Raw genomic sequence first — 12,759 nt, forward strand, 5'->3', positions numbered from 1 at the left:
CCCTACCTCATGATGCCATCTATTTTGTGAAGTACACCAGTCCCTCCTGCAGCAAAGCACCCCCACAACATGATGCTGCCACCCCGTGCTTCACGGTTGGGATGGTGTTCTTCGGCTTGCAAGCATCCCCCTTTTTCCTCCAAACATAACGATGGTCATTTTGGCCAAACAGTTATTTTTTTGTTTCATCAGACCAGAGGACATTTCTCCAAAAAGTACGATCTTTGTCCTCATGTGCAGTTGCAAACCGTAGTCTGGCTTTTTTATGGCAGTTTTGGAGCAGTGGCTTCTTCCTTGCTGAGTGGCCTTTCGGGTTAAAGAATGAGGAGGGGGCAGGTTAAAGAATGATTTTTACTCTTAAGACAATTGAGACATGGATTGTGTATGTGTGCCATTCAGAGGGTGAATGCACAAGACAAAAGATTTGTGACTTTGAACATAGTATGGTAGTAGGTGCCAGGCGCACTGGTTTGCGTGTGTCAAGAACTGCAACGCTGCTGAGTTTTTAAAGCTCAACAATTTCCTGTGTGTATAAAAAATGGTCAACCTCCTAAAGGACATCCAGCCAACTTGACAACTGTGTGAAGCATTGGAGTCAACATGGGCCAGCATCCCTGTGGAATGCTTTCGGCACCTTTTAGAGTCCATGCCCCGACGAATTGAGGCGGTTCTGGTGGCAAAAGGGGGTGCAAATCAATATTAGGAATGTGTTTCTAATGTTTTGTACACCTAGTGTATGACAGACAGTTGTTGGTCGGAGCACGTCTCCAGAGCATAGACTTTAAAACCAGGGCTCTTGAGCTGCTGAGCCGGAGGAGCGCGTATTAATCCTGCGTAGAATTCATTGTGGCCAGCAGGTCAAAACAAGGACAAAAAACCTGAAAGATTCACAAGAAAATCATGATGAAAAGAGTTGTTCAAAAATAACGAATCGTTTGCGAACTGCACATCACCACTTCGTGGCTTGGTGAAGGTAGGATGACTCTCCGAGCGTCTGTCCAAGCGTCTGTCCGAGTCATGATCTCCTCAAGTGAGGAAACTTAATTATCCCTTCGAATTATTCACCATGACAACAATCGAATGGATCCAGACATAGCAGAGTGGAAAAACAGATATCTTTTGACAATCATGACATAAATCTATAAGCTATTACTTAGGGCGCACGTGAATCCTGTTTCATTCAATAGGATCATGACCAAGTGCTCCACAGAACCGGTAGTGCAGGTGCATTGGTGACGTCAAGCAGACAACGCTGATGGATTATGAAAGCATTGAGTTAGGGAACAGAAAGAGATGTCCTTCACCAATTACCCACCTCACCATAATCATTCAAATGAATACATTGTCACAGGAGGATTTACTTGAATGTTAATTATCATATTTAACACTAAACAAGTTCTCATATTAGCAGATATTTGTTTGGGAAATAGGCATGGACCAAAAACCATGTAATCCTTGGCCCATACAGATACAACATCATTCAAGTTTCAATATAATGTTTGGTTATAGAGTTGAAGTCGGAAGTTTATATACATGTTTGGAGGAAAAAGGGGGACGCTTGCAAGCCGAAGAATACCATCCCAACCGTGAAGCACGGGGGTGGCAGAATCATGTTGTGGGGGTGCTTTGCTGCAGGAGGGACTGGTGCACTTCACAAAATAGATGGCGTCATGAGGTAGGAAAATGATGTGGATATATTGAAGAAACATCTCAAGACATCAGTCAGGAAGTTAAAGCTTGGTCGTAAATGGGTCTTTCAAATGGACAATGACCCCAAGCATTCATCCAAAGTTGTGGCAAAATGGCTTAAGGACAACAAAGTCAAGGTACTGGAGTGGCCATCACAAAACCCTGATCTAAATCCTGTAGAACATTTGTGGGCAGAACTGAAAAAGCGTGTGCGAGCAAGTAGGCCTACAAACCTGACTCAGTTACACCAGCTCTGTCAGGAGGAATGGGCCAAAATTCACCCAATTTATTGCGGGAAGCTTGTGGAAGGCTACCCAAAACGTTTGACCTAAGTTAAACAATTTAAAGGCAATGCTACCAAATACTAATTGAGTGTATGTAAACTTTTGACCCACTGAGAAATAAAGAAATAAAAGCTGAAATAAATCATTCTCTCTACTATAATTCTGACATTTCACATTCTTAAAATCAAGTGGTGATCCTAACTGACCTAAGACAGGGAATTTTTACTAGGATTAAATGACAGGAATTGTGAAAAGCTGAGTTTAAATGTATTTAGCTAAGGTGTATGTAAACTTCCGACAACTGTACTTTATGAAGACTAAATAGGCTACCTATAAATATTTTTAAAATGTTGGTATTTCTTATTAATTGCACTGCTCACAATGCTTATAAATGCTTATGAATGTTATGACATACTCATTGATTAATAATATGTACATTACTTATATAGTTTAAGAAGATTTATTCATGAAAGTAATTATACATTTTTACCTAATTGTTTCACATGGGCTCTCTACAGCCTTTTCAACAGGGCATGCAACACATAGGTAGTTACAAACAGCACAGGAATGGAATCATCAACATGTACTGATCTCATCTTTACTAATGCTGCAGACATTTGCTTTAAAGCAGTATCCAAATCCATTGGATGTAGTGATCACAATATAATAGCCATATCTAGGAAAACCAAAGTTCCAAAGGATGGACCTAATATAGTGTATAATAGGTCATACAATAAGTTTTGTTGTGATTCTTATGTTGATGATGTAAAGAATATTTGCTGGTCTGTGGTGTGTAATGAGGAGCAACCAGACCCTGCACTTGACACATTTATGAAGTTGCTTATTCCAGTTACTAATCAGCATGCACCCATTAAGAAAATGACTGTAAAAACTGTTAAATCCCCTTGGATTGATGAGGAATTGAAAAATGGTATGGTTGAGAGGGATAAGGCAAAAGGTATAGCAAATAAGTCTGGCAGCACAACCGATTGGCAAACGTACTGTAAATTGAGAAACCATGTGACTGAACTGAATAAAAAGAAGAAGAAACTGCACTGTGAAACAAGATAAATGATATAAAGACCAAAAGTAAAAAGCTTTGGAGCACCTTAAATAAAACTTTGGGCAAAAAGGCTACTCAGCTCCATCATTCATGGCTCATTCATCACAAAACCCACTGATGTTGCCAACTACTTTAATTATTAGCAAACTTAGGCATGTCATGACAACAACAAACACTGACACTACACATCCAAGCATATCTGACCAAATTATGAAAGACAAGCATTGTAATTTTGAATTCCGTAAAGTGAGTCTGGAAGAAGTGAAAAAAGTTATGTTGTCCAGACAACAATGACAAGCCAACGGGGTCTGACAACTTCGATGGAAAATTACTAAGGATAATAGTGAACGATATTACCACTCCTATTTGCCATATCTTCAATCTAAGTCTACTAGAATGTGTGTGCCCTCAGACCTGGAGGGAGGCAAAAGTAATTCCGCTACCCATGAATAGTAAAGCCCCCTTTACTGGCTCAAATAGCTGACCAATCAGCCTGTTACCAACCTTTAGTAAACTTTAAAAAAAAGTGTTTGACCAGATACAATGCTATTTCACAGTAAACAAATTGACAACATAATTTCAGAATGATTGTAGGGAAGGACACTCAACAAGCACAGCACTTACACAAATGACTGATGATTGGCTGAGAGATATTGATGATAAAAAGATTGTGGGGGCTGTTTTATTTGACTTCAGTGCTGCTTTTGACATTATCGATCATAGTCTGCTGCTGGTAAAAATAATGGTGCTATGGTGGTGCTTTACACCCCCTGCTATATTGTGGATAAAGAGTAACACAGAAAGTGTTATTTAATGGAAGCCTCTCCAACTTAATCCAGGTATAATTCCCAGGGCAGCTGTCTAGGCCCCTTACTTTTTTCAATATTTTTTAAAGCCAGTGTGTCTATGTATGCGGATGACTCAATACTATACACGTCAGCTACTGCAGCGACTGAAATTATTGCAACATTTAACAAAGAGCTGCAGTTAGTTTCAGAATGGGTGGCAAGGAATATGTTAGTCCAACATTTTCAAAAACTAAAAGCATTGTATTTTGGAGAAATCATTCACTAAATGCTAAACCTCAACTAAATCTTGTGGTGAATAATGTGGAAATTGAGCAAGTTGATGTGGCTAAACTGCTTGGTGAATCACTGGAGTGTCATGGTCATGGTCAAAATATATTGATACAACAGTAGCTAAGATGGGGAGAAGTCTGTCCATAATAAAGCACTGCTCTGCCTATTTAACAACACTTTCAACAAGGCAGATCCTACAGGCCCTAGATTAGTCACACCTGGACTACTGCTCAGTCGTGTGGTAAGGTGTCACAAAGAGGGACTTAGGAAAATTACAATTGGCTTAGAACAGGGCAGCAGAGTTAACATTAATGATATGCATGTCTGTATTTGTTTGTTGGTTTGGCAATGCCACTGTCAGCCAGAGAAATATGCTGAGAACGATTATCACCACAGCAAGCAAGGTACTTGGAGTCAAACAGATAGGCCTGGATGAGATCTTTAAGGTCAGGACCCTCCGCAAGGCTCACAAAATCATTTTAGACCCAAGCCACCCCCTGTACCCGGACTTTGAACTACTCCCCTCTGGGCGCAGGTATAGGGCACCCCTCAGCAAGAAAAATAGAACTAGACAATCATTTGTGCCAGGTGTGATATCCCTCCTAAATAGCTCGGACTAATGTTCCTATCGACTCAGTAAGGCCAGTAGGCTAGTCGTTAAAAAAAACGTTTTATTGGTATGTAACTATTATGAAAGTTGTATTGTCAATTTTGTTTTGTATTTAAACGCCACTTTAAATGTGTACATGACACTGCAACAACATTTCCCCATGAGGACAATGAAGTCAGTAAGTAAGTCTCTCATGGCTCAAAGTGGAGAAGAGATTGACTTCATCACTACTTGTTTTTTAAGTGTTGACAAGTGGAATGCACCGAGCGGTCTGTTTAAACTACTAGCACACACCTCGGACACCCATGCATATCCCACAAGACATGCCACCAGAGGTCTCTTCACAATCCCCAAGAACAGACTGACTATGACTATGACTACATGGAACTGTATTCCACATCAGGTAACTGATGCCAGCAGTAGAATCAGATAAAAAAACAGATAAAAAACATCTTATGGAACAGCGGGGACTGTGAAGACACACACACACAGGTACAGACACACGCACTCTACACACACGTACATTGTATTATTGTTTTATGGTGGTATTATACATTTTGTATTGTAGATATGTGTAATTATGTTATATGATGATAATGTTATATGATGTGTTTTATCGTAAATTATTTTATGACGGCAGGTAGCCTAGTGGTAAGAGCGCTGGACGAATCCCAGAGCTGACAAGGTAAAAATCTGTTGTTCTGCCCCTGAACAAGGCAGTTAACCCACTGTTCCTCGGTAGGCTGTCATTGTAAATAAGAATTTGTTCTTAACTGACTTGCCTAGTTAAATAAAGGTTAAAAAAATGAAAACAGTTAGCCTTGGCAGCAGCTAATGCGGATCCTTAATAAATACAAATAATCAAATCAAATCAAATTTTATTTGTCACATACACATGGTTAGCAGATGTTAATGCGAGTGTAGCGAAATGCTTGTGCTTCTAGTTCCGACAATGCAGTAATAACCAACGAGTAATCTAACCTAACAATTCCACAACTAGTAGTGTTTCATTTCCTGCATGAGATCAGGAGGGTCAAACTCTTTTGACCCACTGCCTTCAATGACTAAACCCAGTTCCTATTGTTTTTATCTCCACCAACAGCCGGCATTCAAACAAAACACAACTCAGTGTGTAAATCAATAGAGGTCAAGATCAATGTTTGACCATCCACCTCCATATGACCGTATGAGACAAAACACCATTATGTTAGCTGGTTACAGTTTCAGTGGTATTGTAATATCCATCTGTATAATGTGTGGCTTTGTTTTGCTGCAGGGTTTATGTTAATTTCAGCATGACATCAGTGCAAATATAATAATGACAGTACATCTGGTACAGATATGTGGAAGACATATTTCAAATACACTGACTCAAATACACCCCCATGCATTTAACTCAGGTATCTGAAAATATTTGAAATAAGTATTTGAAAATACTGTAGAATACTTTCCAAGTGTATTATCAAATATATTAAATTACTTGTCTTTCAAAGGAAATATATCTGAATACTTCATTTGAATGTATGTGGAATTAATTGAGATATTTGAAATAGTGTTTGTCTGATTGAATGATATAAATAGTATGCTTTTTGGTGTACTAATGTTTTCACTTTCAAATCTGAAAGATTAGGAACGTAAGGTAACGTGTAATTGTAACCGATGTGAAATGGCTAGCTAGTTAGCGGTGGTGCGCGCTAATATCGTTTCAATCGGTGACGTCACTCGCTCTGAGACATGAAGTAGTTGTTCCCCTTGCTCTGCAAGGGCCGCGGCTTTTGTGGAGCGATGGGTAACGATGCTTCGTGGATGACTGTTGTTGTTGTGTGCAGAGGGTCCCTGGTTCGCGCCCGGGTCGGGGCGAAGGGACGGACTAAAGTTATACTGTTACATTGATGCTGTTCCATTTGTTTAACAGTAAGCCAAGGATATGAACTGATATTCAAAGTATGAGGACATTTTTAAATCGGCTATCAAATCATTTAATGAATGTATGGGAATTGGATGACAAAACTCATTTGTTTTCTTTCTCTGTATCACCTCCTCGACAGTATTTTTTAAACAGGTTTAATTAACACTCTAACCTGGATAATAGCTCATGTGATCAGACTAGCTAATCTGATCACTCCAAATGCTGTCTATGCATGCACACGCTAAAGTGCTGACTCGGAGGGCAATGGGGTAAAGGATCAGACAGGGAACTAGGCAGTGTGAGCTGTTATTGCAGTCATATGCACGTGGTGTATGTACAACTATTTATGATGTCAGCATGACGGTCTGATATACATATTTTACATATAAAAATTTAAAAGCCTAGTTGTACTACCATTATTATTATTGTTATTATTATTATTATTATTATTATTATTATTATACTATAGGTTAGTTGACATGTTATCCAGGTGACTGAAAATGTAGTGGTTTGTCTATAAGATTTTCTAACCACCATCTGAATGAACCTATTTTAAATGACAAAATGTAAGCCAATTATGCACCCCTTTGTTGGTGACATCTACCATGGTCTTCATAATGTTATTACATTTCATGTGATATTTTGTAGAACCAGTGCTCACGATGACAACCCATTCACATCATGAGCCTTGCACAGATTTGTATTGTATTTTAATCCAGATTGGACACAGCTGATCCATATTAGCAACCTATCTTTCTGCAATTTTATTTGCCGGTTACCATGGTGACTAATGTCAAGTAGTAAGAAACAGAGGAGCACACCAGCACAATAGAGCGTTCCTGACCTTAATGGAATGTGTGATACTGAGGAGAATTCATTTTATTTTATTCTGATGTGCATTTCCTCCCATAAGACCAATCAAAATAAAGTATGCAAAAAAACAGAAGGATAGTGTAGCTGTCAAGTGTCTTAACGATACCCTTCCAGTGGTTGCAATGACATAGTAATAACTGCAGGTTTGACAAGCTCAAGATAGACATCCAAGTGCAGACCCTCTGGTCTCTATTCTGACAGCCGTCATTATGATGTGAACTAATCAGAGGGTCAGAGCAAGAAAATCAGAAAGCCTATATGGTGTTTTGGACACGTCAAGCCAAGAGCTTCCAGGTCTTCACATTGATTGATAACCCCACCTATGATCTATTTCTATGACTCCATCATAAGATTCTTCTTTACATCCTTGTCAGATCACTGATCTGTTCAAGGAGGTATGGGCGGGCTTTGATACGATTTTAAACAGGTGGTGATCTCGGGGATCCAACCTTTAAAGGTTGCTTATGGATGAGGCGCTACTAGGTAGGCCTACCTCTTTGCTTATTTTAAACAGTATTCGAGCAGTAGTCAACAAACCCTGCATTCATAATGCCTCAGTCTCCTTATAATTTCAATATGTCATAAAGTATCCAATTGGACACTAGTGCTGTAGAAAAAATAATAGTCTTATGTGAAAACATCTGAGGAATAGCACTGGCTAAAATGCCAAATTGCCATTATGTAGCAACCACCAAATGTTTCTTTGTTTGTTTGCTGAGGGCGGAAAAATCGAGCTGGTGACCTGAGAGGTGACTCAATGTTGTTAAGGAATGTTACGGTTCAACACTTCTCCTTTGTATGTTGACAACCTGCAGTCCATTGCATAGCGGACTAAAGGTGATTCTCGATATTCGTTGCTAAATGCTATACAATTCTGCAATGGAATCATAACCTTTCCCGTAGCCATTCTAGTGGCAAAACCAAGCTGCAACAACACCATGTGCAAAAGGAGATGACTGTGAGTGAAGGTACCATATGTGACCTGTTTCAGGAAACTAGGCATATGTCGCGGGTCACTACTTCACAGGAAAGCCGTTTGAACATAAACTTTTTTTTTTATCAAAATGTGTTTTTTTTGGGCAGAAATGCATTCTTGAACATGTGAACTTTCATGTGCCTTAATAACAAACTTGTATGCCAAATGTAAATACGAATACAATTGTTGAATTACGAGCCTCGTTGTTTAGCCACAGAAAAAGGCAGCAACTTTCCCGCTAGCCATGATTGGCTAAGAAAATGAGTGGGCTAGACATGCCGAGAGATGAGTTTGGATTTGTCTGCCATATACTGTAGCACACTTCTGTCTATTTGTTTCAGAGGACAGATGGCTCTCGACCTTCGCCTCTCCCGAGTCCGTACGGGAGTTGCAGCGATGGGACAAGACTGTAACTACCATTTGGATACCACAAAATTGTGGAGAAAAAAGGCTAAAAAATAAATACAAATAAATAATCATAATATTGTTTCCAGGAGCACAGTTACAGTCACCAACGCTCTGGATAACATCAAAACAGCCTAACCAGCTCTGCTAGGGCAAGTAAAATGTTTGGGTGGGGGCTAAAGCTTGTGTGAACGATGGTGAATGGGTGTAGACAAAGAAGAGCTCTCCGGTAGGTACCAAAACATTCAAAGGCCATTTTCTCAAAAGTGAAGTTACAAGTTTATCAACTTTCAAAGCAGAATTACTTTCTCATTGTTCCTCAAATGCAGTGTATGATATACCATTTTGTAGCTTTGTGCTTCTGCTTTTATCCATTGTAAAAAACAGAATCTCCAATTTTTCTACATAAGACAGAATCAAGGCGTTCTTATGTCGATATCCTCAATCACGTTTCACGTGAACACACTTAACAGTAATAAGTGAGTTTTTTTTACCATAAGTTTACAATCAGAGGGTATCAGTTCTTCCTGCTACAATGGAAGGAAGTACGCCACGAACACAGCGTCCCTCGAAACAAAGAGGAATGAAACACTGCTCAGGCAAGGCGAAAAACAGAAGAGGGGAAATGTTGGAGTGTGCGGTCGAAGAAGCGAACAAATAGCCGGGGCTTGGAGAGGAAAATAACTTGAGTGGTCGGGGGACTTCTGAACAGGCAATGGAGGAGTCAACCCCTCCATCTGCAGCTAGGGATAAACAGGACCCCCGTACGTCCATCACCTTACTGGACATTTCGCCAACTTGTTTTGTAGACTGGAAGAAGGCCCAATAAAAAAAATGACAAAGGAACGTGTTAGTTGGCCACCTGACAAGAAGTGCCGTAGGTCAGGTTTTTATTTTGGTAGTTCTCGGCCTTGTTTTCACCCCTCACTGCTCTAAAACAGGTAAAATCGAATTGTGTTTTCAGTAGTGCTTTTCAAGGGAACCACAACACAATGGGGAAGTTAATCTCTGTCCGTCAACAATGTTGTCCAGTGCATACGAGAATGTCGGCCTGAGCGGGAAGGCCAGTACAATTGGAATGTTAATGGCTTTTTTTCGGTCGGAGCGCAAGTCATTCTCCCGTCGACTATACTAACTGATCCTTTCTTATGATGACTCTACATTCCTGTCGCATGATGACTCCTAAATACAGTGATAAAGTGTAATTGCTTAACTCAAGGATGACCTAGAGGATCTAAGAAGAAATGTAGGTTGTCAGGCTAGATCTGAGAAGAATTTGAGGTTGTCAACAATGGCCATCTAGAAGGCAGGTGTGCCACAGCACAGCAAACATTGAGAAGCAGGGGAAAAAAAGGAAGTGAGATAGAGAAAATGATAGCCTCAAAGGGAAAGAAAAAGAGAGCGACACACAGACAGAATATCTCTTATGCCACTATGAGCACCGTCCTGTCTGAATACTCTCTTTACAGACACATTAACGAAGGAAAATCAGGAATCCAGAAAATGTGCTTATATCCCTGGATTCCCATGGAATGCTTTAGCAAGATTACCACACAATAGACTTGAGCTTGTATTTCCTAATCTTGAGGAAAATAATTCATGGTGCTGCAATGTGTGTGCCAATAACTGCCGCAAGCTTAGCATGGTTGCTTCTAATCTGCAAGAATCATCCCAATAATTTTTGGTGTTTTATCTATGCTTTTGATCATGTTCCCTCATGTACATTTCAAATGGAAGCAAATGAGCAGGCATCTCTATAACGAATGATGAGTATTCCCACTAGGGCTTCTCTTCTAGGTGCTAAGGGACAGTAACCTGGTGAAGACGAAAAGACTGACTTCTCCTGACTGCTCTTGTCTTGTGCATAACAGACTCTTTCTCCCCTTTGCCATACGCAAACAACTACAGCACAAATGCAACGGAAGGGAAAAGAGGAGACATGAGCGAAAAAGAAGGAAGGAGGGAGGGGTGGGGGGCAGAGTCTTTTCCCGAGGTCTACTCCTCCGGTGAGTCCATTTCTTCTGGCTGGATGGATGCTTAATGCGAGTGTGGAAAAGTGGAAAATGTAATTAGGCTGCCAAGGGGGGTTTGTGTCACTTGGCACGAGCGAKCCCCCCCCCCCCCCCCCCCCCCCCCCRRCKCRCTRTCATTACTGTGTTTGCTGCAGTCCAACCCGCACCTCACTTTTTACCCACAATCCTTGGTGGCATGACCTACAGGGCTGACGGGGGCCGATCGAGGTCAACCGTGTACAGCTGTGCAGTGGCCACATACTGTATAGCTGGTCGAGCATTTTATTGAGCTGCCATCGAGTGTCCGGGTAGTTTCAGGTGCTGTTATCTCTGGATTGGGTTAACGTTTCTTTATGGTTACGCAAAAAAGGGCAAATATTCTTTGTAGCTACATACTGTATAGCCTCACAACAAAATATGATATTAATGAGCTTAAATGTCAGACATTTGTAGGTGTGTATGTGAGTATGTATGTGATGGTGTGCCAATTTTCATTTAATCTATATAGCCAAAATGGTACTTATCTATAGAACAGTGCTAATCTTTATAGCTAAAACAGCTATAATCTGCATATAACACAATACTTAGTAATAAGCCTGTTACTGTAAGCCTGTTACTGTAAATAGCAAGAATTCAATGGTAAAATAAACTTTATTAATTTCATACGGAGCACATTTCACTCAAACATGAATTCGAAAATCCAGTTCTAATTTCATGTACATCTATAATTGACATATCACATGCTTACAGTAGGCTACTTCACATCCATTTAGGCTCAGGTAAAGTTTTCCAAGTTGCATGGACACTTGTCCACACACAATGAAAAGTTACCAACACACACGTATTTACATCTATTTATTTCCTGCCTGTCCAAGTCCTGGCTGTCACTCCACCTGACAGGTCTATCAGTGTACAAGGCAGATTGGGATGTGTCCCTCAGTCAGTGTGACAGGCTGAACCGGCAGCATCACAATCCAGAGTGACAGCTCCTCAGGTAGACTTGCCAGTGGAAAAGAGAGGGAAGAGAGAGATGGAGAAGGAGGGGAGAAAGAGCAGAGGAAAAGTGGTAGAGTGCAAAGAAAGAGAGACAGACGGGCCACAAAACTGTAAAGAGGAAGAGAAAGGTCAACCCATGAGAAACCCATGAAGTCCAACTTCAAGTCACTTTTATTTACATTACCTCTAAACTCCACTTAAACCTCCAGTCGAACCTCTCTGCCAAGAAAAACAGTGTCTACGATTGCCAAGTAGGCCTATTAGGCATATCAAGATGAAACTTTTATGCTGATTTAGCGTGTCAAGCCTTCGCCAAATTCCCTGTTAAATATCAGAGAACCAAAAGCTGCATTCCAGAGACAAACCACCTGAGGGATGTGCTTTGGTAAATCCACGACATGTTTAAATCAAATATTTGTGATTGTACCCTAGAGGAAGACGGAGTATAAAAAAATATCTGTCCTCATCTCGTCAAAAGCCATCCAACCCATCCAAAACGCCCAAACAACGTGACAAAAATGGAAAACCTACAAGCTCTGGAACGAGGAGTCCTTTGATCGGCTTAGCCACACTCTCTTGGCTTCTCATGTTTCGGCTAGGACGAGAGTAATTAGCTATTAACAATCACCGTTTAACAAGATCCCGTTTTTATCTATACGAGAGGGGAAAATCTGCTGCTTTGACAGTGAGTGTATTAGAATATCCCTGTGACTTCGGGATAAAAAAAAAGAGAGGCCCGAACCAGTAATTCTCTCAATTCCATGACATCTCTGGGCTATTTTTTAATTTTTAATTTTAGGCAAATCCCCCCACTCTCCTCACTCCTTCCCAAATTAGCTAAGCCTCTCAGCTCCATCATATTT

Source organism: Salvelinus sp. IW2-2015, unplaced genomic scaffold (genome assembly GCF_002910315.2).
Source record: "Salvelinus sp. IW2-2015 unplaced genomic scaffold, ASM291031v2 Un_scaffold451, whole genome shotgun sequence".
NCBI classification, from domain to species: domain Eukaryota; kingdom Metazoa; phylum Chordata; class Actinopteri; order Salmoniformes; family Salmonidae; genus Salvelinus; species Salvelinus sp. IW2-2015.